This window comes from Macaca nemestrina, chromosome X, assembly GCF_043159975.1.
Source record: "Macaca nemestrina isolate mMacNem1 chromosome X, mMacNem.hap1, whole genome shotgun sequence".
In the NCBI taxonomy this organism is placed as follows: Eukaryota; Metazoa; Chordata; class Mammalia; order Primates; family Cercopithecidae; genus Macaca; species Macaca nemestrina.
The window spans coordinates 27,428,048-27,450,197 of NC_092145.1; the positions used below are offsets into that span (position 1 = coordinate 27,428,048).

The window sequence follows — 22,150 nt, forward strand, 5'->3', positions numbered from 1 at the left end:
AACTGGTTTATTTGCAACCTATACTTTTGCTACATTTTCATTTAATTTATAAGAGATTTTAGTTACTATTATTAATTTTTGTTTTTATATATGGATTAGTTTCCAAACATAGAGACTTTTTTTAGTGCTTTTCGTTGATTTACAGCTTAATGCCACTCTGTTCAGATCATACTTTTATGATTTTAATGTGTCGATTGTTTTAAAAATTTCATATATTTATTATTTTTGCTTTCTGAATCTCTGACATGCTAGCAGAGATAATTTTCCTAATGTCTGAAGAATGTGAATGTGCTGTCATATTTACTGGAATTTGATGATGACTATTTTAGTTTTTGCTTATGTGAAAGTTTTTCTATTTTACCTTCAATGATGAGGGATATTTTTGCTGAGTATAGTATGCTAGGTCAGAATTCATTTTCTTTCAACACCCTGAATATATCATTACATTATCTTCTAGCTCCCTTTTTATTTTATGTAACATTTATGGTACATAATAGTTGTACATATTTATGAAATACATGTCATATTTTGATATAAGCATACAATTTGAAATGATCAAATCAGAGTAATTGGGATATCCATCACCTCAAACATTTATTGTTTATTTCTGTTGGGACATTCTGAATCCACTCCTCTATTTATTTTGAAATATATAATTATTATTAAATATAGTCGCATCCTATTTTGCTACCAAATACTGCATTTTATTTCTACAAAATGCATATTCATACCCACTAAGCAACCTTTCTCAGCTTCCCATTCTCACCTGCCTACCTTTCCCAGCCTCTGATATCTATCATTCTACTCCATACCGCCATGAGATTAACTTTTTAAGCTCCCACATATAAGTGAGAACATGTGATATTTGTCTTTCTGTGCCTCGCTTGTTTTGCCTAACATAAAAGCCTTTAGTTCCATACATGTTGCTGCAAAATGACATGATTTCTTTATGTTTTATGGCCATATAGTATTTAGTTGTGTATATATGTCCCATTTTTTTTTTATCCATTTGTCTATTGGTGGTAATTTATCCTGATTCCATGCATTTGCTGTTGTGAATATTGCTGCAATAAGCATAGGGTGCACGTATCTTTTTGATATACTGATTTCTTTTCTTTTGGATAAATACTCTGCAGTGGGATAGCTAGATTATATGGTCATTCTGTATTTACTTTTTTGAGGAAGATTCATACTGTTTTCCATAAAACAGATGGAACTCTTATTATTTCTTCTTTGCAATTAATATTTTTGAATAATTTGTAGATTTTCTCTTTGTCTTTTGTTTTTTACTCTGAATTTATTTTGACTCCGAAATGCCTAGGTGTATTTTCTTGTGTTTTTTTTTTCCTACTTGTGTTGCATAGGTTTTTTTGAATCTGAATCATTTCAGTCATCTGTTTTGGCTAATTCTCAGTCATTGCCTTCACAATTTTTGCTTTTGTTCCATTTCTTCTATCCTTTTCTGCTGGAATTCGAAATATACATATATGAGACCTTTCTGCTATATCCACTCTGTCTCTAACCTTATTTGTTCCTCTGTGCCTTATTATGTCCAGTTTTCTTACTTATCTTCCATTTCACTAAATATGTCTGTTCTTGTATCTAATGTAAACTTAAAACATCCACTGAGTTGTTAATTTCTGTTATACTTTAATTCTAGATTTTTTAAACTATATTTTATGCTTGCACATTTGCAACTTGATATTTTCATATTTTCCTTTATATATTTGAAAAATTAAGTGCAGTTTATGACTTATAATACAATTACTTTTATTCCTATGTATCTTTAATGTCTAACATTTTCTTTTGTTTCTGACTAGTGTTTTCTTGTTTCATTATGTCACTGATTATTTTTTATTTAGTTTAGGCTATTTTATGTGGAAAGCAATAATAACACTAATTTCAGGACAAAATTTTTTTTTCTCTGAAGAAATTGGCTTTTTGATTCTAGCAAGTGTTTAGGGGCACTGGTAACCTCCAATTGCTAAATTCAGTTATAAGTGTAGAGATAAGTTGATACTGTGCTACCACTACTGAGAGAAAAGACATTTCCAGTGTCCTTTTATTCTTGAATGTAGCTCTTTAGTTTCCCATTCCAAAGGATGAAAATTTGATCAGAATGCTCCCTCCTTAACAAGATTTAACTTCAATTTTTGTCCTTTAGCCTTGTATGATTCTCAAGACCTATTGGATTTCCTCTGTCACTGAAAGCATCTTCCAGAGCCAGCAGGTTCCTCCTAAGAAATAGCTTTCCTAAATACTGGATTCATACCCATGAGTTTCCATCTTTTCCCAGATCTCAGTCCCATAGGTATTTACTGTATTTTTTTTCTGGCTCTCTATTGTTTCTAATTAGTTGTTCAATAACATTGTGGACATCTTTTCTAGTCTTAGTCAAGAGAAGGGTTGCTTTATATTACCTAAACAGCCACTAACATGGGCAAATATCTATTCCTTTCTTAAGATGACTCTAAGTGTAAGAAAGTTATTACTGTCAGTCAAATATTTCCACATAGCTTCCACCCACTGATACAGTATCTATACCTGTAGCTACATAGAAAATATCTTATCAAATTTCTGCATAATTAACTATAAAATACTTGAGGAAATCTGCCTTGATACAGTTCAGCTCTTGTAACAGAAAACCCAAACAAATCTTATTTCAAATAAGATAAAATAACTTTGTCTCATATAAACAATATCCAGAGATATCCATTTAGGGATAGTACAGCAATTCTTTGATTTATAGGTATAAAGACTCCTTCTAGATGGTTTTAGTGCAATTCCAGGTCATGGATTCTACTTTGGGGTGAAAAATGACTGTTCCAGCTTCATTTTCCAGGTCAGCATAAAGCATCTGAACCAAACATCTGTAAAAAGAAAAAGAGAAGGTCACCCCTGTACTTTTGTGAAAATTTCCAGAAGTTATAAATACAATTCTGATCAATCACATTTTCAAAAATCTATTCATATGCCTGCTTGCCTGCAAGGGAGGCACAAAAATATGGTCTTTGTTTTGGGATGTTATGTGTCCAGGTAAAGGTGGTATTTGTATTTCTCAGAAAAAAAGAATAATGCATATTGGAATACAACTAAATTTATGTGTCACCATGAATAACTCTATTTCCCTGCCTTCTCTCACTTAATTGTCTCTATATTTTCTTTTATCGTTTCTCATATCAAATAATTTTTTTCAACAATCTACTTGTTAGTTATTGGGCATCTCTTATGTGCTAAACACTATATTATGTTCAAAGAATAAAATATCTAATGAGGCTTGGTACCTGCCCTAATAAATAAGTATGACCTGCCTGGGTAAAATGGGTGGTGTTATCGTTTCTTTGACTTCATCACTACAAGCTAATATTACATAAGCTTTTTGGAAACCAGACTATTCTATTGACTCCAATTGTACTGGAGGACGGTTTTGATGGTTTGATAGGTGCAGCAAACCACAATGGCACATGTTTACCTATGTAACAAACCTGCACATCTTACACATGTATCCCAGAACTTAAAATAATTTAATTATTTTAAAGAAGAATAATTGGCATATACGTGCATATATAAAAATACATCCATACGTAAAAAATGTGTCATTAAGCCACATTTCTCCAGATATGTATTTGTGTGCTTGTTTTTTTTTTTCTGTTTATATTAAATGTTCTTATGTTAGATATATCCAATATCCAGCACTTAGTAATAACTGGGTGTTAGCCAATATTGTCTGGCTCTTATAGCAAAGGATCACTTGCAAATTATATTACCATGGTTTTAAGGTCCTTTCCCAAATCATTTCAAAAAATAACAACAAATATTTTTATATGGCGATTATTACAAAAGTATTCTTATGTAATTTGCTAAACATAATTTCTCTTACTATTTGTGTTCCCACTTAATAAGTACAAGTAATCACTTTGAATAATGATATAATGACTGTAATTTGTGATTTGAAAAATATTAAAAGATTTCACAAACCTTTGTAGTTATAAAAACATTCTTAATAGATGCCTTTACTGGCAACAGCTGGATGTATATGTGACTTTTTTTCAATTTGTCTCTTTAACCATCAGCTTTAATAGATGTTCATATAATCATCCACACCTACAGAGAGAGAGAGAGAGAGAGAAAGGGAAAGAGAGTGAGAGGTGCCCCAGCTTTGCCATTTAGAAATCTTAGTCACAGATATCTTAGCATGGTTATATTCAAATGGAAGGATAAAAAATAAATGAAACAATTCAGAGCTGGCAAAAACATTACAATTGCAAGTTGCTGCTGGAAAGAGTGTACATGTATTTTTCCCCTTGGAAATAACTATTCTCAATTTCCACTTTTAATTTCTGACCTATTATCTTCAAGGCTAGTTTATGTGTGTTCTTGAAATATCTTAGTTGTGGAAAACTTTGGTTATACATTGATTTTGCACTAAAAATAAACAATACATGTGTATTTTATTTTTATTCTCTTGTGTGGCATACTAAATGACAAAACTGTGAAGCAGAATTTGATTATCCTTCCATAAACAGTAGGTGTAACCACATACAACTGATTGTGCGTATACTTGTTATACAACATTCATTTTTCATGCAACTATTCCTAATGACTTTTAAATTGTTTTTAAGTTCAAGAAGATAGTGCCCCATCTGGCATACTTTCTTTTTGCTCAAATACTATACCTAAGAAATTCCAGGAATATAAATAATAAGCATTGGTTTGGATGAATTTATCTGTAAGTTTATGTTAGGAGAAAAGACATAAGGCTTAGGAGAGAATGAAAAAAAATATTTTGAACATATTTATAATTTTGTGATTACAAAGTCATATAACTGAAAGAGTTCATGAAAAATAAGCAAATTTCACACAATAGGTCAGCTGGACCAAGATTATTACAATAGTTTTTACCTTTTTTAGAAATAATATTATATCTACCCTTCTTTCATATCTGATTTAATGAACTGGTATTCAATGTCCTAGGAAATTCATTGGTTAGTATCTTGCTGTTTACTAGTGAGAGTTAGAAAATCTGACAGCTAATTGTTGCATTAGTAAATTATCCCTCCCTGGTATCTTGTGTGCCGTAACAGGTAATTTCTAGAGGAAATAGCTGAATCTGGAAGTGTAATTGTAATGCTGACAACTTCAGATAGCAAAATCAACTTAAGAGGATCGTTTTCATTTTTTCCTTTAGTATTTAGGCAGATACCAACCTGGTTCTGTTGTTTCCAAATCTTTTGAAAAGATACTCTTTTTCTTCAGTCAGCCATTCAGACACTAAAAAATATTATTGGCATACATTTTTTGTCTACAATTGGATAATTATCTTATGAGTAGAGGTAAAGGTACAAAAAACTTTTTACTCAGAAAACACATTAGCAATAAGCAGGTAATTGTATTATACTCATGTTTTGCTTTTGTATGGTAGGAGTCTTCAGATTATCTTTGCTCTAAACAACCAGTTTTGTGAAAATTTTTTAGGTTATCAAATTACTTCAAGTAATTTCTTACCTTCAAGACTGAATATTTCTGACTAAATTACCAACTTATTTTTGGGAAGAGTTAATAACTTAATTGTATTAATATGTACGAAGATGCAAAAACTTTTAAGGCATCCTGAATAGCTTGGCACATTTAGTAAGAAAAGTTTAAACCTTTACCTACTCTATAATTTCTAGGTTTTATAAATAATACACTTTGATGAACTGATGGTATTACTGAATAGTCTACGTGATTCTTCTAGTTCAACTCTTTAAAATATGGCATTCGCATAAAAATGTAACTCATAATTGCCGCCATCATTATTAGAGTCAGTGAATCAACATGATATCAGTAATTTAAAATGGACAAAAATATTTAGAATAGTTTTATGCCCATTCTGTAATCTCCAGCCATTCAGAATATATTTGCTACTAAATATTGACCATATTTTCCCCTCTTTGGTCTTTTATATACGTTGTTTCACTCTTCATTCCTTCTTCCTTCAGGATTAAATTCAGAAGATTCATTTTTTTAGGAAGTCCCAAAAACTAGCTCTGGTGCATCTATTCAATACTTCAAATACACTTTATATTTCAGTCATCACTTATGCTCTATTGTGATTGCTTTCATGTTAATCTCTGTGCCCCATTAAATTAAAAGTTCCCTAAAAGTTAAGATTCTTATTCATCATCTTTATCTTTGTAACTCTAGCATCTAATATAGCACCTAGCATATTGTACGCTCTTGATAAATATTTGTGCCTCACTACCTGAATGTTAATCAATGAAGGAATTAATAATTGGGTAAACATTTTAATGATTATTATGTTATTAATCTTTATATTATTTTTGAATGGTGAAGACATAACTTAATAAAATGTTCAATTAATATTCTTCTTGCGTAACTGAAACTTTGTAGGCATTGAGCGACAATTCTTCATTTCCTCCTCACCTCAGTCCATGGCAATCACTATTCTATGAGTTTGACTATTTGAGATACCTCATAGGAGTTGAATTATGAAATACTTCTCCTTTAGTGACTGGCTTATTTCATTTAGCATAATGTCCTTCAGATGCACTCATGTTTTTTCTAATAGCAGAGTTATCTTAATTTTTAAGGCCAAATAATATTACCTTTTATGTATATACTGCATTTTCTTTATCCATTCATCTGGCAGTTAATATTTGGGTTGTTTTTATAATTTGTCTATTGTGAATAATGCTGCAATAAATATGAAGTACAGATATCTCTTTGAGATCCTAATTTTAATTATTTGAATATATATGCAGAAGTTGGATTGCTGAATCATATTTTCTATTTTTTCTTTCTTGTGCTGTTTTCCATTGTACATTCTCACCAACAGTGTATAAGATTTCAAATCTCTCCACATCCTCTCCAGCACTTGTTATTTCCTTTTAAAAATATTAGACATATTAACTGCTGTGAGGTGATATCTCACTGTGGCTTTGATCTGCATTTCCCTGATGATTAATGATGTTGAGCATTTTTTGGGTATATACCTAGTGACCACTGGCATGTCTTCTTCGGGGAAATGTTTATTCAAGTCGTTTTTCTCATTTTTACTCAGGCTATTTTGTTTGTTTTAGGAAGTTCTTATATATTTTGGATATTAACCCTTAATAATAGAGGAAAACATTTGCAAGCAATCTATGTAATGAGGGGTTAATATCTGGTCATTTTTCTAATCAGCATAAGATTTAAATATAATACAATGCGTCCATGGGATTAATTTGGAAGCTTAGATGAATTCAGCTAAAATATAAAATAATTATGCTGTTTATTATTTGCTCCCATTGTGTCACTAGATTTTCTTTATGAAAATTTGAACTTATATTCACATTTAATTAAAGGAACATTTATGTTTTATTGACTACAGTGAGAAATGCATTATGATGTTAGATTCTATTCTTAATTTTAAATAAAATATTAAATATATGTTTGCTGAATATTGCAAGGATGGATTAAGAATTATTTTCCATTAGGCCTTAGATCATCCTCTATATCCACTCTTTTTATTTTCAAGAACCTCAACATTATTTGACCAAGCAGTACAGTGAGGTTCCAAACTAATTAGCATCATGTAATTCCATTATTTTGACTTCTATACCATCGTAGCTAGTGACCATATTATGTTGTACATTGAAAGGTTTGGAAGTCAAGACAACAGATCTTAAAAAGTGGACAATAACACATCTTAGAATTTATTTTAAGGTAGTTAGATTTAAATTTGACTCTTTGAAGTTGATTTGTTGTTGTCTTTGTTTTTGAATTTATCCTTGTAAGAATAAACTGTTGCTGTTTATGAACAGAAACCGTAAACCATGAACTGAAGTCAGGAGCTCCTTAAGGGTATTATGTTTCATGACAATTCCACTTTGATTATATCGACAACCATATTACTAAGTATATTTTAATTTGAATCCTTGGTATCCTTCATTCTTGCAAGCTATTTTTATAATGGAAGTAAGTGTTCTATCTTTTATGTTTACATAAATATAAATGTTTTAATGGTTTTCACTTTTAACTGGTATTGTTATTTAATAGTTTTATTTGTTAAAGGTTTGGGGTTAAATAAAGGTTTGGCTCTGATATTATATCTGTAGAGATCTACAGGTAGAAAGTATAATCTGACAACAGGAAAATTTTTCATAATGGTTAAATCAGGAGAACATCAGTGTGATATTAATTAAAGGTTTTATGGAAGTTAAAATTTTGGCAGTCATAGGCCGGGCGCGGTGACTCACGCCTGTAATCCCAACACTTAGGGAGGCAGAGGCGGGTGGATCACGAGGTCAGGAGATCCAGACCATCCTGGCTAACGGTGAAACCCCGTCTCTCCTAAAAATACAAAAAATTAGCTGGGCGTGGCTTGAACCTGGGAGGCGGAGCTTGCAGTAAGCCAAGATCGCGCCACTGCACTCCAGTCTGGGCGACAGAGCAAAACTCCGTCTCAAAAAACAAACAAACAAACAAACAAAAAATTTGGCAGTCATTTATGAATGCTTTCTTGTTCCTTCTCAAAAACAGGCAAAAAGGAAATACCTTTTATGAGTATCTTACATATATATCTATATCTCACAGATGCAACAATTTTGGTTTTGATTTTATTTAAAGATGTACCTAAAAGTAATCCTCTAAAAACCTAGCTGTGACCTGTAAGATTTGCTTTAAAAATAGTGAAGTGTGCTGGAATCCATTTAAATTCCAATTTATAAGAAACTTGTGTGTTACTTCAGGATGAATGCAGAATGCATGGCTACTAAGGATATTATTAAAATTGAACAAAAATTATACTTCAGAGATAACTAATCCCCCAGGCAAGATGATATGCTGATTACATTGAGAAAAGGAAACAGAGAGCAAAATCCATATACGATTGATACATGAAAGCATAGAGGTAACTGTTTTACAGACTAAAACAACAGAAGTCAAGAAAAGGAAGAGGCTTGGGTCATAACAGAATGATCTGGCCACTGACTACAAAATGCTGGTATTGTGTTCTGCTTCATGGAAGTTAATGTGAATATTCACACTAATCAGAATGGTGTCAAATAATTTATTTATTCTCTATTTATTCTGCTTCACTATAATTAACTTGTCTTCTGCTCAATTATTTGTAATAAAGTTTGGAAGCCCTTTTAGTTAGGATAAGAATATTATGATGAGAACCACGAGACAATTTTACAGAGAACAGAATTTTTTTTAAACATTTATTAAAAATTCACGTGCTACTTTTGGACTTCATAGTTTCTCTGTCAATAGTATGATCCCCATCACTATGGTCTGTAATCACTGTACTTTGTGAAACTGTTCATGCCTTTGTAGCTTTTTGCAGTGTCTGTGGTTTTTTTTGACTTTCCAACACTAGAATAAGTTTTTCTGACAAAATGAGTGAGGTACTTGGTACACTCTAGACTTTTCCATCTGCCAACATGGGAGAATTATGAACTTTCCATAAGACTGTCTCCCTGGTTCTCCTCATTCTTCTCTTGGTGTTGGTTATTCTGGGTCTGACACAGGCCTGTAAAATGTCTTATGAAGCCTCTGATGGCTTTAACCTACCTATCTCTTCTTCAGCCCATTTTAGTTAGATTATGTCATTGTGACGTCACGAGCCCTTTCATTTGAATTCTGTGAAACTCCACCAGGCCTATCTTTGGGTGGAACCTGGGACAGTACTGTTACCATCTTCCAAACCTCCTCCCCTACATCCCTGGCACTGATTATTTTCTGTGAAAATGCCAATGAACAGGCTCAGTATTGAACTGGCTCTGAGGAAATGGGTCAGGAGTTGTATGGACAAGAGAGAGGGATGAGAGCTGTTGGAGAACTGAGAATGAGTTTCTCTTCTTTGTAACATTTTTAATATTAGCAATAAAAAGAGTGGAAAACAGCATTTTCTTTAAAAAAAAATCACATGCCATAAAAATTCACGTATATAAAGTATACAATTCATTGGCTTTTAGTATATTCATGGAGTTGAACAACCATTACAATTGATTTTAGAACATTTTAATCTCCCAGAAAAGAAATTCCCCACCCCTTAGCCTTTGACTTCATTCCCCTATTCTCTCAACACCTAGCCAAATATTAGTCTAATGTCTGTCTTATAAAGTTGCCTACTTTGGACATGTTATATAAATGGAATAATATAATATGTGGTAATTCGTGACTATCTTCTTTCACTTAGCATAATATTTTTGAGGTTCATCTATGCTGTAGCATGTATCTATAGTTTATTCCTTTTAGTGTCTGTATATCCAACATGATGTAGATATACCACAATTTGTTCATCCATTTATTAGTTAATAGACATTTAGGGTGTTTCCTCTTTGACTATTATGAATAATGCTGCAGGCATTCATGCACAAGTTTTTGTTCGGACGCATATTTTCCATTTCTGTTGGGTGTATACCTGGAAATGAGATTGCTCGGTCGTGTGGAAGTTCTGTTCAATATTTTTAGGAAATGCCAGATCTTTCTCAAAGTGGCTTTATTATCTATATTCCTGCTAGAAATTTCACCATATTGTTATCAATATATGTTATCTGTGTTTTGATTAAATCCACCTTAGTAGGTGTGAGGTTGCATTCCATTGTGGTTTTGATGTGCATTTTCCTGATAGCCAATTATAGGTTTTTTATATATGAGATTATATATATTCTTTTAAAAAAATCAACTGTTATTTTAGATACAGGGGGTGCACGTGCCAATTTGTTACATGGATATATTGCACCCAGTTAGTGAGCATAGCACCCAATAGGTAGTTTTTCAATCCACACCCTGTTTCTTCCATCCTCCCTCTAGTAGTCTACAGTGTCTGTTGTCCCCATGTTTATGTCCATGTGTGCTCCATGTTTAGCTTTCACTTATAAGTGAGGATATGGATATTTGATTTTCTGTTCCAGCATTAATTCACTTAGGAGTTTAGGATTACAGCTTCCAGTTGCATCCATGTTGCTGCAAAGGACATGTTTCATTCTTTTTTATGGCTGTATAGTATTCCATGGTGTATATGCACCACTTGTTCTTTATCCAATCTACTGCTGATGGGCACCTACATTGTCTCCATGTCTCTGCTATTGTGAATAGTACTGTGATGAACATAGAGGTGCAGGTGTCTTTTCGGTATAATGATCTATTTCCTATGGGTAGCTACCCAAAAATGGGATTGCTGGGTCAAGTGATAGCTCTATTTTAAGTTATTTGAGAAATCTCCAAACTGCTTTCCACAGTGGCTGAACTAGTTTACATTCTCATCAACAGCATATAAGTGCTCTCTTTTCTCCACAGCCTCACCAGCGTCTGTTGTTTTTTACTTTTTAATGGCAGCCTTTCTAACTGGTGTGAGATGGCATCTCATTGTGGTTTTGATTTGCATTCCTCTGATGATTAGTGATGATAAACATTTTTTCATATATTTGTTGGCTGCTTGTATGTCTTCTTTTGAGAAGTATCTTTTCATGTCCTTTGCCCATTTTTAATGGTGTTATTTGTTTTTTGCTTGTTGATTTAAGTCCTTTATAGATTCTGGATATTAGACCTTTGTCAGATAAATAGATTGAGAATATTTTGCAACCCATTCTGTAGGCTGTTTACTGTGTTGATGGTTTCTTTTGCTGTGCAGAAGCTCTTTCATTTCTTTAGGTCCCACTTGCCAATTTTTGTTTTTTTTTTTTGTTGCAATTGCTTTTAAGGATTTAGCCAAAAATTCTTTGCCAAGGTCATTGTTGAGAAGGGTATTTCCTAGGTTTACTTCTAGAATTTTTATAACTTGAGGTCTTATATTTAAATTTTTTATTATACTTTAAGTTCTGGGGTACATGAGAACATACAGGTTTGTTACACAGATATACATGTGCCATGGTGGTTTGCTGCATCCATCAACCCATCATCTACATTAGATATTTCTCCTAATGCTATTGCTCCCCCAGGCCCCCACCCCCCAGCAGGCCCCGGTATGTGATGTTCCCCTCCCTATGTCCATGTGTTGTCATTGTTCAACTCCACTTATGAGTGAGAACATGTGGTGTTTGGTTTTCTGTTCTTGTGTTAGTTTGCTGAGAATGATGGTTTCCAAAGGACATGAACTCATCCTTTTTTATGGTTTCATAGTATCCCATGGTGTATATGTGCCACATTGTTGAATGTGATTTATGTGCTTATTGGCCATTTGTATATTTTCTTTGGAGAAAGATCTGTTAACTGCCTTTTCAGATATATGATCTGCAAAATTTTTCTCCCACTTTTGGATTATCTTTTCATTTTCTTAACAGTGGACTCTGAAGCATAAAAAAATTAATTTTGATGAAATCATGTGTATCTAAATTTTCTTTCGTTGTGCTTTTGGTGTGATATGTAAGAAACGCATAGTCAAAGATCTGGAAGATTTACACCTATGTTTATATCCTAGAGTTGTATAGCTTTAGACTTTATATTTACATGTTTCATCCATTTTTAATAAATTTTTGGGTATGGTTTTAAGTATGAGTCCCAGTTCTTTATTTTGCATATGGATAACAAGTTATACCAGCAGCTTCGGTTGAAAAGATAATTCTTTCTGCATTGAGTTTTCATTCATATTCAAAATCAATTTCTCATAAACATGAGTCTTCATTTCTAGTTATTTAATTCTATTACATTGATCTATGTCTCTTTACTTATGAAGGTACCACACTCTTTTGATTAATGTAGCTTTGTTGTAAGTTTTGAAATCATAACGTGTGAGTCCTCAAAATTTGTTCTGCTTTTTATCAATATCACTTTTGCTACCCTTTGTGCCTTGCATTTCCATATGAATTTTATGATCAGATTGTTAATTTCTGAAAATAATGCAGTAAGAATTGTGATGTGGGTTGCATTGAATCTGAAGATAATTTGGGGAAATGCTACCATTTTAATAGCATTAAGTTTCTCACATTAACTTGAATTATTTCCATTTATTTAGATCTTTCTTAATTTATTTTTTTTTGTTTTCACAGAATAAGTTTTGTACTTCTTTTATTACATTTACTGCTAAGTATTTTGTTTTGCATTCCAGTATCAAAGAATTGTTTTCTTAATTTCATTTTCTATTATTCCTTGCTATAAATCTCACATCAACCAACATTGATAAAGTTGTTTATTAGTTCTAATAATTTTTAGTAGATTACTTAGAATTCCCTTTATGTAAGATAATGTCATCTGCAAATAGAAACACTTCAAATTCTTTCTTTCCAATCTGGATGCCTTTTATTTTATTTGCTCATTTAATTGCCCTACCAGAACCTCCAGTGAAATGTTGAATAGAGGTGGAAAGAATGGACAATCTTGCCTTACTTCTGATTTTAGAGGGATGGCATTCAATCTCTTAACATTAAGTATGATTTTTGTTACAGATTTTTAATAAAGAGTTTTATCAGGTTAAAGAAATTACCGTCTATTACTAGTTTGTTGAGTATTTTTTTTTTATCACTAAGTATTGTTGAGATTTGTAAAATGTGTATTCTGAGTCTATTGATATGACATGTTGTTTTGATACTTTATTGCAATGGTGCATTACATTAATAATTTTGGAACTTTAAAAAGACATTTAAATTTAAAATAAATCTTGTTCATGGTGTATAATCCTTTTTATATATTTCTGGCTTGGGTATACTAGTATTTTGTTAATGACTTTTGTCTTTCTATTGATAACATATTGATTTGTCATTTTCATTTTCTCTAGGTTATTAATAGTTCTTTATATATATATATACACGTGTATATATATGTACACGTATATATATATATATATATATATAGTGTGTGTGTGTGTGTGTGTATATATATATACTTACCTGAATAAGTTCTTTAGTGGTGATTTGTGAGATTTTGGTGCACCCGTCACCTGAGCAATGTACGCTATATCCAATGTGTAGTCTTTTATCCCTCACTCCACCCCCACCCTTTTTCTTGAGTCCCCAAAGCCAATAGTATCATCCTTAAGGCTTTGTGTCTTCACAGCTTAGTTCCCACTTATGAGTGAGAACATACAATGTTTTGTTTTCCATTCCTGTTTTACTTCACTTAGAATTATGTTCCCTAATTTCATTCCATTTGCTACAAATGCCATTATTTCATTCCTTTTTATGGCTGAGTAGTATTCCATGATATATGTGTGTGTATCTATCTATCTATCTATCTATCTATCTATCTACCTACCACATTTTGTTTATACATTCATTAATTGATGGGCATTTGAGCTGCAAATTTTTTTGTAATGAATTGTGCTACTATAAATAACTATGCGCGTGCAAGTGTCCTTTTTGTGTAATGACTTCTTTTCCTCAGGGTAGATACCCAGTAGTGGGATTTGGTAGTTCTACTTTTAGTTCTTTAAGAACTCTCCACACTCTTTTAGATGAGGTTGTACTAGTTTACAATCCCACCAATGGTGGAAAAGTGTTCCCTTTTGACCACACGCATGCCAACATCTATTATTTTTTGTTGTTGTTGTTGAAAAAAATTTAAAAAAAGGAAATAAGATGGTATCACATTGTGCTTTTGATTTGCATTTATCTGAACATTAGTGATGTTCAGCAGTTTTTCATTTTTTCTGTTGGCCATTTGTATATCTTCTTTTGAGAATTGTCTATTCATGTCCTTAGCCACTAATTGATGTGATTGTTTTGTGTGTGTGTGTGTGTGTGTGTGTGTGTGTGTGTTCTTGTTGATTTGTCTGAGTTCCTTGTAGATTCTGGATATTAGTCCTTTGCCAGATGTATATATTTTGAAGATTTTCTCCCATTATGTGGGTTGTCTGTTTACTCTGCTGACTGTTTCTTTTGCTGTGCAGAAACTTTTTAGTTAAATTGTCATCCATTTATCTTTGTTTTTGTTGCATTTGCTTTTGGGTTCTTGGTGATGAAGTGTTTGCCTAAGCCAATGTCTAGAAAGTCTTTTCCAATGTTATCTTCCAGAATTTTTATGGTTTCAAGTCTTTAAGTCTTTGATCCATCTTGAGTTGATTTTTTTATAAGGTGAGAAATGAAGATCCACTTTTATTCTTCAACACTTGGCTTGCCAATTATCCCACCACAATTTGTTGAATAAGGTGTCCTTTCCCAACTTTATATTTTTGTTTGCTTTGTTGAAGATCAGTCACCTGTAAGTAGTTGGCTTTATTCCTGGGTTCTCTATTCTGTTCTATTGTTCTATATGCTTATTTTTATACCAGTACCATGCTATTTTGGTGACTATGGCCTTATAGTATAGTTTGAAGACAGATGATGTAATGCCTCCAGACTTGTTCTTTTTGCTTAGTCTTGTTTTGGCTATGTGGGATCTTTTTTGGTTCCTTATGAAGTTTAGGGTTGTTTTCTGTAGTTCTGTGAAGAATTATGGTGATATTTTGAGGGGAAGTGCATTGAATTGTTAGATTGTTTTTGGCAGTATGATCATTTTCACAATATCGAGTCTACCCATCCATGAGCATGGGATGTTTTTCCATTTGTTTGTGTCATCTATGATTTATTTCAGAAGTCTTTTGTAGTTTTCCTTGTAGAGGTCTTTTACCTCTTTGGTTAGGTATATTCCCAGTTTTTTTTTTTTTTTTTTTTTTTTTTTGCGCTATTGTAAAAGTGGTTAAAGTTCTTGATTTGATTCTCAGTTTGGTCACTGTTGACATATGGCAGAGCTACTGATTTGTGTACATTAATTTTGTATCCTAAAACTTTGCTGAATTAATTCACCAGTTCTAGGAGATTTTCGGATGAGTCTTAGTGGTTTCGAGGTATAATCATGTCCTCAGCAAACAGTGACAGTTTGATTTTATCTTTATGGATTTGGATGTCTTTCGTTTCTTTCTTTCTCTTGTCTGATTGCTTTGACTGGGACTTCCAGTACTATGTTGAATGGAGGTGGTAAAAGTGGGCATCCTTGTCTTATTCCAGTTCTCAAGGAGAATGCTTTAAACTTTTCCCCATTCAGTATAATGTTGGCTGTGGGTTTGTCATAGATGGTTTTTATTATCATTAAGATATGTTCGTTCGATGCCAGTTGTATTGAGGGTTTAATCTTAAAGAGACAGTGGATTTTTTCAAATGCTTTTTCTGCATCTATTTAGATGATCTTGTGATTTTTGTTTTTAATTCTGTTTATGTGGTGTATCACATTTATTGACTTGCCTATGTTAAACCATCCCTGCCATCCCTGCATCCCTGGTATAAAACCTGCTTGATCATGATGGATTACCATTTTTTTTTTTTTTTTTTTTGCTCTCTGTCTCTTTTTTTTTTATTTTTTTGAGATGGAATTTCACTCTCGTCTCCCAGGCTAGAATGCAGTGGCATGATCTTAACTAACTGCAACCTCTGCCTCCCAGTTTAAAGCTATTCCCCTGCTTCAGCTGCCTGAGTAGCTGCAATTACAGGCAACCGCCACCACATCCAGCTAATTTTTGTATTTTTGGTAGAGATGGGGTTTTGCCATGTTGGCCAGGCTGGTCTTATACTCCTGACCTCAGATGATCTGCCCACCTCAGCCTCCCAAAGTGCTGGGATTACAGGCATAAACCACCATTCCTAGCCCACATTATCGTTTTGTTATGCTGTTGGATTCGGTTAGCTAATTTTTGTTGAGAATCTTGCATCTATATTCATCTGTAGTTTTCTTTTTTGTTTTGTCTTTTCTTGGTTATGGTATTAGGGTGATACTGGCTTCACAGAATGATTTAGGGAGGATTCCCTCTTTATCTATCTTCTGGAATAGTGTTAATAAGATTGGTAGATATTCTTCTTTGAATATCTGATAGAATTCAGCTGTGAATCTGTCTGGTCCTGGACTTTTGTTGGCATTTTTTAATTATCATTTCAATCTTGCTGCTTGTTATTGGTATACTTAGAGTTTCTATTTCTTCCTGGTTTAATCTAGAAGGATTGTATATTTCCAGGAATTTATCCATCTCCTCTAGGTTTTCTAGTTTATGCACGTAAAGTTTATGTTCATAACAGCCTCAAATGATCCTTTGTATTTCTATGACATCAGTTGTAATATCTCCCATTCTGTTTCTAATTGAGCTTATTTCGATCTTCTCCTTCTCTTGGTGAATGCTGCTAATGGTCTACTAATTTTATGTATCTTTTTATAGAACCAGCTTTTTGCTTTATTTACGTTTTGTATTTTTGTTGTTGTTGTCTGAATTTCATTGAGTTCTCCTCTGATCTTGGTTATTTCTTTTCTGCTCCTGGGTTTGGGCTTGGTTTGTTCTGATTTCTCTCATTCCTTGAGGTGTGACCTTGTATAACGCCAAAGATTCTTGCCTCAGCCACACCGAAGATTTGGTGTGACGGCAACCTGCGGTGAGAGAGAGACATGGATCGGACCTAGAGAACAAAAGCTGTAGGCTTTATTGAGCAGAGTGACAGTACAAAGCTTCCACAGTGTGCAAGGGGTCCCAAGCGGGTAGCCAGTGTTAGATTTTTTGATCACCTTTTAAACTCCTTAAGGTGGGAAATACGTGCAGCGGGAAGATGTTGCCAGAGCAAGAAACAAAGACAATTAACATGTCTTAGATCTTGAGGAAAACCAGAATTGTAACTTACATTTTACCTACTTTATAACCTTGCAGCAGCATGGCAAAGGAGACAGGATCTCACAGGATTTTACAAATTATGTTTACAAGGAATTGGAATTGGGAGCATAGAAAAGGTCTGCTGATCACAGAAAAACTGGCTTTTAACTTTCTTTTTAGTTTCAGGGGAGGGGGAAGGGAGAAAGGGAGAGAGGACACAAGGAAGCTTACACAGCAAAAGTTTCACTGTTTATAGCTTTCTTGGGGAAGAAAACACATGCCCACATTCTGATGTTAGGAATATTTTAAGCATATATCTTCAATATTATTCATCTAGGACCAAAGTAAATCCTGTTGCAGGAAATGAGTGAGTTTCACAGCTTTCTGAGCCCCTACTTGACCCAGGAAGCCTGGCTGGAGCCTCCTCTTACTTAGATTATCTATTTGCGCTCTTTCAGACTTTTTGATGTAGGCATTTAATGCTATGAACTTTCTTCTTAGCACCGCGATTTCTGTATCCCAGAGGTTTTGATATGTTGTGTCACTATTATCATTCAATTCAAAGAATTTTTAAATTTCTACCTTGATTTCATTGTTTACCCAATGATCATTCAGGAGCAGATCATTTAATTTCTAGGTATTCGCATTGTTTTGAGGGTTCCTTTTGGAATTGATTTCCAATTTTATTCCACTGTGGTCTGAAGAGAGTACTTAATACGATTTTGTTTTTCTTAAATTTGTTGAGACTTGTTTTATGGCCTATCATATGGTTTATATTGGAGAGTGTTCCATGTGCTGAATAATAGAATTTATATTCTGCAGTTGTTTGGTAGAGTGTTCTGTCAGTATCTGTTAAATCCATTTGTTCTAGGGTGTAGTTTAAGTCTATTGTTCCTTTGTTGTTTTTCTGTCTTGATGACCTGTCTAGTGCTGTCAGTGTCATTATATAATGTCCCTCTTTGTCTTTTTTAACTGCTTTTGCTTTAATGTTTGTTTTGTCTGATATAAGAATAGCTACTTCTTCTAGCTTTTGGTGTCCAATTTCATGAAATACCTATTTCCACCTCTTTCCTTTATGTTTATATGAATCTTTATGTGTCTTGTGAGTTTCTTGAGGACAGTAGATATTTTGTTGGTGAATTCTCTTCCATTCTATCATTCTTTATGTTTTAAGTGGAGCATTTAGGCCATTGACAGTCAATGTTAGTATTGAGATGTGAGGTACTATTCTATTCATTGTGTTATTTGTTGCCTGAGTACCTTCTTTTATCTTCATTGTGTTATTTTGTTATAGGTCTGGTGAGATTTGCTTTAAGATAGTATATTTTGGTGGATTTAGAGGATTTATTTCAAGGTTTAGAGCTCCTTCTAGCAGTTTCTGTAGTGATGGCTTGGTAGTGGTAAATGCTCTCAGCATTTGTTTGTCTGAAAAAGACTGTATCCTTCCTTCATTTATGAAGCTTAGCTTCATTGGATACAAAATCCTTGGCTAATATTTGTTTTGTTTGAGGAGGCTAAAGATAGGACCTCAATCCCTTCTAACCTGCAGAGTGTCTGCTGAGAAATCTGCTGTTATTCTGATAGGTTTTCGTTTATAGGTTACCTGATGCTTTTGCCTCACCGCCCTCAAGATTCTTTGCTTTGTCTTGACTTTAGATAACCTGATGATTATGTGTGAGGCAATTATCTTTTTGTAATGCATTTTCCAGATGTTCTTTAAGCTTCTTGTGCTTCTTGTATTTGGATGTCTAGATCCTTAGCAAGGCCAGGGAAGTTTTCCTTAATTGTTCTCTCAAATATGTTTTCCAAACTTAGATTTCTCTTCTTCCTCGGGAACACCAATTATTTTTAGGTTTGGTCATTTAACATAATCCCAAACTTTTTGGAGGCTTTATTTATTTTAAAAAATTTTTTGTCTTTGTTGGATTGGATTAATTTGAAAGTCTTGTCTATGAGCTCTGAAGTTCTTTCTTCTACTTGTTGGGTTCTGTTGCTGAGACATTCCAGTGGCATTTTGCATTTCTCTAAGTGTGTCCTTCATTTCTAGAAGTTGTGTTTGTTTTCTATTTATGCTATCTATTTCACTGGAGATTTCTTTATTCATATCCTGTATCTTTTTTTATTTCTTTAAGTTAGACTTTACCTTCTCTGGTGACTGCTTGATTAGCTTAATAATTTACCTTCAGAATTCGTTTTCTGGCAATTCAGAGCCTTTGTCTTGGTTTGGATCCATTGCTGGTGAGTTAGTGTGATCTTTTGGGGGTGTTAAAGAACCTTGTTTTGTGATATTACCAGAATTGATTTTCTGGTTCTTTCTCATTTTGGTAGACTATGACAAAGGGTAGATCTGAGACTGAAGGGCTTCTGTTCAAATTCTTTTGTCCCATGGGGTGCTCCCATGATTTAGTGCTCTCCCCCTTCCCCTAGTAATGTGGCTTTCTGAGAGCCAAATTGCAGTGCTTATTATTTCTCTTCTGGATCTAGCCACCTAGCGAAGCTACTGGGCTCTAGGCTGGTACTGTGGTGTGTTTGCAAAGAGTCATGTTGTAACGCCTAAGGTTCTTGCCTAGCCATGCCAAAGAATTGGTGTGGCGGCTGACCACAGCAAGTGATAGAGACATGGACCAACAGTGAGAAAAAGCTGTAGGCTTTATTGAGCAGAGTGAAAGTACAAAGCTTCCACAGCATAGAAGGGGTCCCGAACGGGTAGCCAGAGTTAGATTATACAATTGCTTTTTAAACTCTTTAAGGCAGGAAAGACATGTTGCAGGAAGATGTTACCAGAGCGAGAAACAAAGGCAATTAATCATTTGCAATATGTCTTAGATCTTGAGGAAAACCGGAATTGCAACCTAGGTTTTATCTACTTTATGACCTTGCAGAGGCATGGCAAAGGAGACAGGTTCTTACAGGACTGTACGAAGTATGTTTACAAGGAATTGAAATTGGGAGTATAGATAAGGTCTGCTGATCACAGAAAAACGGGCAGTTAACATTCCTTTTACTTTAGTTTTGGGGGAGGAGGAAGGGAGAGAGGGAGAGAAGACACAGGGAAACTTACAGCAAACTTTTCCCTGTTTATAGCTTTCTTGGGGAAGAAAACACATGCACAAATCCTGGTGTTAGGAATATTTTAAGCATATATCTTCAGTATTATTCATCCAGGACTGAAGTAAGTCATAATGCAGGAAATGACTGAGTTTCATAGCTTTCTGAGTCCCTACTCGACACAGGAATCCCAGCTGGAACCTCCTCTCAATGTGATGTGATCTGTCTTCAGGTCTCTCAGCCGTGGATACCAGCACCTGCTCCAGTGGAGTTAGCAAGAAAATGAAGTGGACTCTGTGAGGAACCTTACTTGTGTTTTTGGTAAGTGTACTGGTTTTGTGTTTGTTGGCCTCCAGCCAGGAGGTGGTGCTTTCAAGAGTCCATCAGCTGCAGTATTATAGGAGGATACATGTTTTCTCTAGGGTCATGTGGTGGGTGGGGCCACAGAGCTCCCAATAAATTATATTCTTCATCTTCAGAGTTTCTCTGTTGTTGCACGGAACCTGCAGCATCAATTCACTCTGTTCAAATGTCTGTGGATTGTCTCAGCTTTCCTGATGCTGCAGGAACACTGCAGTAGTTCTTGGAGAAAAAGTTTACAACATGAGTCTCCACATGGTGCTCTATCTGAGTGGGAGCTTCAAGTTATTCCTGCCTTCTATCTGCCATTTTTTTCCCAGACCCTGATTTGTCATGTTTTTCCTTGTAATGTTTTGTCTGATTTTGATATCAGATTAGTACTAGACTCATGAAATGAGTTGGAAAATATTCCATAATCTCTATTTATTTCAAAGTGTTTTTGAAAAAGTAGAATTCATTATCTTGATTATGTGCTAAAATTTATCAGTGAAGACATAGGACTGGTCGTTTCTTTTCCTGTATTTTTATTTTTACATTAGTAATTTAATCCCTATAATTGTTATAAGTTGATTTAGATTTTCTATTTCATCCTTAGTCACGACGGTAGTTTTTATCTTTCTAGAAATTTCTTCATTTCAACTAATTTACCTAACTTGTTGAAATATGGCTGATCATAATATTCTTTTATAATGATTGTGATTTCTTTAAGGTCAACTGTGTCCTCTTTCATTGGGGATTTTAGTACTTTGAGTCATCTCTCTCTTTCTCAGCTACTCTAACTAAAAGACTATAAATTTTGTTCATCTTCTTAAAGAACCAAGTTTTAGTTGCGTTGATTTTTCTTCAACGTTTTTCTTTTCTCTAGTTTATTAGTTTCTACTCTAATCCCTTTTATTACCTTCCACTTCCTTTGCATTTAGTTTGCTTTTGTTTTTCCAATGTCATGAGATTAGGCTAATACATTGAGAATTTTTTCTTTTGAATGTAGATAATTACAATTTTTTTTTCTCTAAGGACTATTTTGCTTCATCCTGTCAGTTTTGATATGTTCTGTCTTCATTTTCATTCAACTCCAATTTTTTTGTAATTTCCCTTAGGATATCTTCTTCCACACATTAATTATTTAGGAGTGTGTTAATTACCAAACAATTTTTAATTTTCCAAATTTCTTTATGATATTAATTTCTAATTTCACTCAGTCTTCATGGAAAAACA

General features: G+C 33.7%; 1 long non-coding RNA gene across 1 annotated transcript in view; it reads left to right on the forward strand.

Annotated features, from left to right (window-relative positions):
- LOC139360901 (uncharacterized) overlaps window positions 1-20,988 on the forward strand; it is a 64,505-nt gene extending 43,517 nt beyond the window's left edge. Inside the window, exon 3 of the long non-coding RNA XR_011618482.1 lies at window positions 20,808-20,988. This is a non-coding gene — a long non-coding RNA (uncharacterized lncRNA). The remainder of the gene's footprint in view (window positions 1-20,807) is intronic.
- Window positions 20,989-22,150: the final 1,162 nt, after the last annotated feature.